This window comes from Perkinsus marinus (assembly GCF_000006405.1).
Source record: "Perkinsus marinus ATCC 50983 genomic scaffold scf_1104296929422, whole genome shotgun sequence".
NCBI lineage: Eukaryota > Perkinsozoa > Perkinsida > Perkinsidae > Perkinsus > Perkinsus marinus.
Window position 1 is genome coordinate 118,626 of NW_003216446.1, and position 7,709 is coordinate 126,334.

Genomic DNA, 7,709 nt, shown 5'->3' on the forward strand with positions numbered 1-7,709 from the left:
GCGGTAAAGCTCTACCATAAATGAAGTGACCATCGACCGCGAACAGAGAGCTTCCTAAGGAGGGCCGGCAAACGTTATTGCATAAATAAACAGCTCTAGGAAGAAGTCGATACCAATCAGCTTGTAAGCCAAGGGAACCACTCTTCTGCAATAGACCACGTAAGATACGGTTGATAGAGTGATGCTTCGCTTCATGCCATCCGCTAAGATAACTTGTATGTCCTGGACAACGGGACCACCTAATACCAGTCGCTTTGGTCCATGCCACGACTTCAGAAGAACTGAACCTCGCATCAGAATCAGATAAAATACCCATCACATATCCATGCTCAAGCATGATAGAGTCAAGGGCTTCGACTAAAGCATTAGCTGGGCAATGATCCTTAACCACTCTTTGTACAATGTAACCCGAATAACTGTCAACGCATATCAGAGCCATGATACCATCATGATCAGCAGATCTTACACCTGGTTGGGAATGTGGACCTATCAAGTCAATACCCACGATCTCCCAGACACGAGTAGTTCTTAAGCATGGCTCAAAGTCGGGCGAGTCGAGCTGCAGGGCTCGACTCGACTCGACATTTCTCCGCCACCGGGCTCGACCGAGTTCGACTCGTCGAAAATCAGACGAGCCTCGACTCGACTCGCCGGACTCGACATGCCGGAAGGTGGTCAATACCATTGACTCAATAGGTACTAACTGTGACTAATGCCAACTAGGTTCAACCAGGTCTATGGAAGTCTCCCATTGGAAGACTTCAGCTGTCAGGTACGCATCTGTGAATGAACGTTATGTTCACAGACTGTGAGCATAACGTTCACAGATACCGTTCAATTTGAACGGTTCAAACTTGCAAATTGCAAGTTTGAACCTTGGTGTCACGAATATCATATCCGCGGCTGTTCTGATACAGTTCAAGTATACACCCAGATTCTGTGAAATATAGTGGGGGATCATTGACGGGATTTGACCGTCAATGTCAACGAGTGTTGAACTTCGGTGTCTCGAATATCGTATCCGTGGCTATTCTGATACAGTTCAAGTATACACCCAGATTCTGTGAACTATAGAGTGGGGGAGCGTGGAGGGAATTTGACCGTCGATGTCAATGATTGTTGAACTTTGGTGTCTCGAGTATCATATCCGTGGCTGTTCTGATACAGTTCAAGTATACACCCAGATTCTGTGAACTATAGAGTGGGGGATCATGGACGGGATTTGACCGTCAATGTCAACGATTGTTGAACTTCGGTGTCTCGAATATCGTATCCGTGGCTATTCCCATACAGTTCAAGTATACACCCAGATTCTGTGGACTATAGAGTGGGGGAGCGTGGACGGAATTTGACCGTCAGTGTCGACGATTATTGAACTTCTGTGTCTCGAATATCATATCCATGGCTATTCCCATACAGTTCAAGCATACACCCAGATTCTGTGAACTAAAGAATTGGGGAGCGTGGACGGAACTTGACCGTCAATGTCAGCGATTGCTGAACTTCGGTGTCTCGAATATCATATCCATGGCTATTCCCATACAGTTCAAGTATACACCCAGATTCTGTGAATTATAGAGTGGGGGAGCGTGGACGGAATTTGACCGTCAATGTCAGCGATTGCTGAACTTCGATGTCTCGAATATCATATCCGTGGCTGTTCTGATACAGTTCAAGCATACACCCAGATTCTGTGAACTAAAGAATGGGGGAGCGTGGACGGAATCTGACCGTCAATGTCGACGATTGCTGAACTTCGGTGTCTCGAATATCATATCCGTGGGTGTTCTGATACAGTTCAAGTATACACCCAGATTCTGTGAGCTAAAGAATTGGGGAGTGTGGACGGAACTTGACCGTCAATGTCAACGATTGCTGAACTTCGGTGTCTCGAATATCATATCCGTGGGTGTTCTGATACAGTTCAAGTATACACCCAGATTCTGTGAACTAAAGAATTGGGGAGCGTGGACGGAACTTGACCGTCAATGTCAACGATTGCTGAACTTTGGTGTCTCGAATATCATATCCATGGCTATTCCCATACAGTTCAAGTATACACCCAGATTCTGTGAACTATAGAGTGGGGGAGCGTGGACGGAATTTGACCGTCAATGTCAGCGATTGCTGAACTTCGGTGTCTCGAATATCATATCCATGGCTATTCCCATACAGTTCAAGTATACACCCAGATTCTGTGGACTATAGAGTGGGGGAGCGTGGACGGAATTTGACCGTCAATGTCAGCGATTGCTGAACTTCGATGTCTCAAATATCATATCCGTTGCTATTCTGATACAGTTCAAGCATACACCCAGATCCTGTGAATTATAGAGTGGGGGAGCGTGGACGGAATTTGACCGTCAATGTCAGCGATTGCTGAACTTCGATGTCTCGAATATCATATCCGTGGCTGGTCTGATACAGTTCAAGCATACACCCAGATTCTGTGAACTAAAGAATGGGGGAGCGTGGACGGAATTTGACCGTCGATGTCGACGATTGCTGAACTTCGGTGTCTCGAATATCATATCCGTGTGTGTTCTGATACAGTTCAAGTATACACCCAGATTCTGTGAACCAAAGAATTGGGGAGCGTGGACGGAACTTGACCGTCAATGTCAACGATTGCTGAACTTCGGTGTCTCGAATATCATATCCATGGCTATTCCCATACAGTTCAAGTATACACCCAGATTCTGTGAACTATAGAGTGGGGGAGCGTGGACGGAATTTGACCGTCAATGTCAGCGATTGCTGAACTTCGATGTCTCGAATATCATATCCGTGGCTGTTCTGATACAGTTCAAGCATACACCCAGATTCTGTGAAGTAAAGAATGGGGGAGCGTGGACGGAATTTGACCGTCAACGTCGACGATTGCTGAGCTTCGGTGTCTCGAATATCATATCCGTGGGTGTTCTGATACAGTTCAAGTATACACCCAGATTCTTTGCACTATAGAGTGGAGGAGTGTGGACGGAATTTGACCGTCAATGTCAGCGATTGCTGAACTTCGGTGTCTCGAATATCATATCCATGGCTATTCCCATATAGTTCAAGCATACAGCCAGATTCTGTGAACTAAAGAATGGGGGAGCGTGGACGGAATTTGACCGTCAATGTCGACGATTGCTGAACTTCGGTGTCTCGAATATCATATCCGTGTGTGTTCTGATACAGTTAAAGTATATACCCAGATTCTGTGAACCAAAGAATTGGGGAGCGTGGACGGAACTTGACCGTCAATGTCAACGATTGCTGAACTTCGGTGTCTCAAATATCATATCCATGGCTATTCCCATACAGTTCAAGTATACACCCAGATTCTGTGAACTATAGAGTGGGGGAGCGTGGACGGAATTTGACCGTCAATGTCAGCGATTGCTGAACTTCGATGTCTCGAATATCATATCCGTGGGCTTTCGGGTTCTTGGACAGTGGAAGAACGCGAAGCTAATTTTTGTCGGTCCGCCTTCGGCGGACAACGACCACCGTGGCGGCGACTTAGTCACACTTCGCAAAGCGGACTTCGCATACCATGCGAGTTGCCTCTTCGAGGCTCGACGGGACTCGACCGAGGCTCGCAGGGAAGTAAGAAATTGTGAAACTCGACCGAGCTCGACCGAAAAACGAGTCGAGCTTCGAGGCTCGGCCGAGCCGAGCCTCGACTTTGAGCTATGTTCTTAAGAGCTTGCGACCTAACTGATGCCTTCTTGTACGATTGCCACGTTGACAAATGCAAATAGGGCAACGATGCTCAATAGAACGAAACAACCGCACCTTTCCACAATCATAGCGATCCATCACGGTACGAAATAGGCGATAATGGTTTATATGCCCAAAATAACGATGCAATACTTCAGCCACTTCACGGCATAACTTAGATGGCACAACAATAGCACCGGTAACCCGATTCCTCACATAAGATTGATCACCATCTTCATCAACAGTAACTAGCTCAAACTTACGTAACACACGTGAACTGATGGGCCCAGATTGATCGAAGAAAGGTTTAAGAATGGGATCTACACGCTGCTCTCTCAGGATTTTACAGTAAAATTTTTACTCCTAAGATCATCATCAATAGCATCATCTATAACGAGAAAATAATCTCCATTACGTTCACTAACAACTGGAGGGACGGAAGATACAATACCATCATCATTCCGGCGGCGGGCAGAATTAATAGACTCCAATACGGAATGATCGAGAAAAGGTGGATATAGCGATGAACCTCTCGAAAATATATCACTCACATTCATACTACCGGGAATGTGATATACTGAACCACCATTCTGAAGTAATATATCAGCAATAGTTCTAAGATTATCAACTTCCCACTTAGGCATATCTTTCAATAGTGGCTCAACATTAGGAAAAATACCTAAAGTTTTACGTATACGGTGATAGTTAGCCTCATTATCAGTAAATAATAGAGGACGAACTCTGATATTGGGAAGGATACTAGTAAGAGCCTTAATCACATCCTTGAAACTGTGCAGTACTTGCACACAAGCAAGTAGCTCTTTACGGACTATCGTCCAACACATACGACCACGATCAATGAGGCGTGAATGGCAAAAAATAGGATTCAGCACTGTATCCGTGATAACATTAGCCGTAGCATAAACACTTGAATCCGCGAAGCAATACATTATTCCGTCCGACAGAAAAGAAAGATATCTAGGAATTGGGGGAGATCTACGAAATGACTCCATCAATTCTAGTAAAGTCTTGAATGTAGTAGTGGAAATAAAAGCATCAACATCAGCATTATCATCAGCTTCTCTTCTCAAACACATACGCATCGCTAAGATAATGTGGCTTGAGACACCACAAGGGTCATAGAATCTGGCTATCCAACTCATCACATCCCTTTGAGTGAGGGACACTATAGACTTATCACTCTTCTCACTATGCAAAATAGGTGGTAGTAGAGGGCCTTCTTGATTACCCACCGTATCATTAGGATGCCAAAGTAGACCAAGGACTTTACGAGGCTTCAATGTCGGAGGGCGAACAACTCTCTTGCTCTCCTGACAATTGAATCCATGAGACTTACACACCGACAAGAGGCAAGCAATAGCCTCGTCTAACAAAGATTGAGAAGCAGCTCCTACTATGAGGTCGTCCATATAAGGGGAAAATGCGACATGATACTCACCATCAAGAAGCTCAGGATGCCGAGATTTGAACAACTGATTAGCTTCATTACACATCAATTGCATCGCATGTAAAAGAGCGGCAGCTGAATGTGGAGCGCCCATTGGAGGAGCTGTCATACGATAAAGTGCTCCTTTCCAGGGCAAGCAGAACATAAAGGCTACATCACTGCTGTTACGGAGCATATAAAAAGCTTTCTCCAAATCTAGCACTGCAACGTGGGAGAATGCTCTAAACGTAAGAATAGATGGGATAGTGCTACGAAGTATGGCATCCTGAGGTGACTTAACAGCTCCTAGTCCAGAGCCAATAATATGTCTATTATAGACATATTATTGGCTCACATTATGTCTATTATAGTATAGACAGTCTATACTGAGATCCCCTAAGGACTGGCCTCACAGGAGTGCTGGTACTAGTCGTACTTAGTACCGGGTAGTGAGGGATAATACCGAAAACTTTATGATAATCATTCGGATCGACCTTAATCAAAATATTACGTCGAATATACTCATCAAATACTTGGGAATACTTATCAAATAAACCAGAATCATATAGTCTTTTAGCAAGACGATTATCACTAGAGATTACTTTATCAATATCATTAATCGATGGTTTGGGAGGACGCTTTTCGGAAACCCATGGAACCCCATACGTGAATCTCTCGACATCAATAACATTATCATGCTCATCAATATGAGTATCAGAAGTGAGACCTTTATAAGCCGTAACATTATAATTAGAGACACTCGATTCAACTGATTCTACGGTCGGAAGAGACTCTACAAAAGACTTATCAATCTTTGTGGGGTTTTCAATATTCCAAGGATCCGACGCATCTACTTCCCAAGGCTCTTCAGAATCAACCATCAAAAATGCTAAATGCGAATCCTCATCTCTATCCCCATCCTTGGCTAAACGACCATCAATTGGTAACACTGAACGATTCGAATAGCGAGCTGAAGAGTCAGTATCCGGGGGCACATGATTAGGCTCCTTCTCTTCTTTTGATGCATCTCTTCTTCTATTGGCAGCTATAGAACGGACATCTGACTCTGAAGTGTCAGCTCGTAACAACATTTGATCGTTGGACAAATAAAGTAGGAGGTTCAAATCACGCATACATGATAGGCCAAGGATTAGTGGGAAAGCGAGCGAGGAATACACGATACACCAGGTGGAAACGGTCTTATGAGGTGTACCAATAGTTAAAAGAACGCTCTCATTGCTAGAGAAACTCCTATTATCAGCCACCGTAACAGAGTAGTTAACACATTTCCGAGCTTTTACATAGCCAGGAGGTAGAGTCTCTAAGAAAGACTTCTTGATGAAGCATCTTACTGCTCCTGTATCTAGGAGCGCTCTACAATCATATTTCTCCTCTGACACATCAGAGCATATAGAGATAGTGGACATCAGTGGAGCAGCCTTAGTGGACTGATCATCAACTTTAGTAGTAATAGGGCCTTGGAAGGATGCAGAACATGCTGGGAAACAGGTCTCATCAACTATGGCGTCTACGGCCATCGAAACCCACGTTGCCTCATTAATGGAGGCCTTTGAAGGCGTCGTGGATCTCACTGTTTGAGCATTCTGCATCTCCTCTGTCATATCTTCTGACGGGATAGCATTGGAAGACGTCGTTCGGGATTGGGTAGTAGCAGCTGTTGCATCTGCTGGTGCCGTAGTTGATGATGTCGTTGGGACCGCATTTCTGCAAGCACTTGCAAGGTGATTCCGACCACCACACCTTCGACAGGTCACTCTTCTCTGAGAGGTTAGAATACGGCATGCATCACGTCTATGACCACCACGACCGCAACAGAGGCATCTCTTCTCATAAGCAGCAGGAGACGGACTCGGGCATTGTTCTGTAGAGTGACCACTTTGCCAACATCTCAGACACTTATTCTCACGGCGTAGTTTTTCAAAATCGACAAAGAAGCGTTGACTTTGTGCTTCAATAGTAGGAATTGCATCAACTGCTTGCAATGGGGTTGACGATTGCTTAAACTCACTGGTTACTACTGGTGACGATTGAAGCTCCAATGAACGTGAACGACTTAACATCAGAAGGCGAGCCCTCCGGAAAGGGACGCTATCAAGTCTATATGCTAATATCCAATCATTGTAAGGGGGCCTTAAGGTAGCACAATACAAGTCATATAACTCATCATCAGTAACGACACTACCTTGGAGCTTCAACCTAGATACGATCGACTCAACTTCTTGAAAAAAGTTAAGTAAAGAGACATCTGATCGATGAACTAATGTGTTCAACCGCTTACGCAATCGACTATTGTCACCAGCATCGTAATACAAAGTATGCAATTCCTTTTTCAAGTCATCATACAACGACGAAACGGGAAGTAAGGATAGATCACGATCTTGTAACACATCTTTTACACTACTATCCAAACTGTAATAGAGAACAAAGTATGCCGTGGCAGACTTTTCATCTATAGCTGTCTGCTTCAGCAATCTAGTAATCTGAGCTAAATGCCCGGTTATAGTAGGGCCATCTCTGCTAACCTTCCATGGTT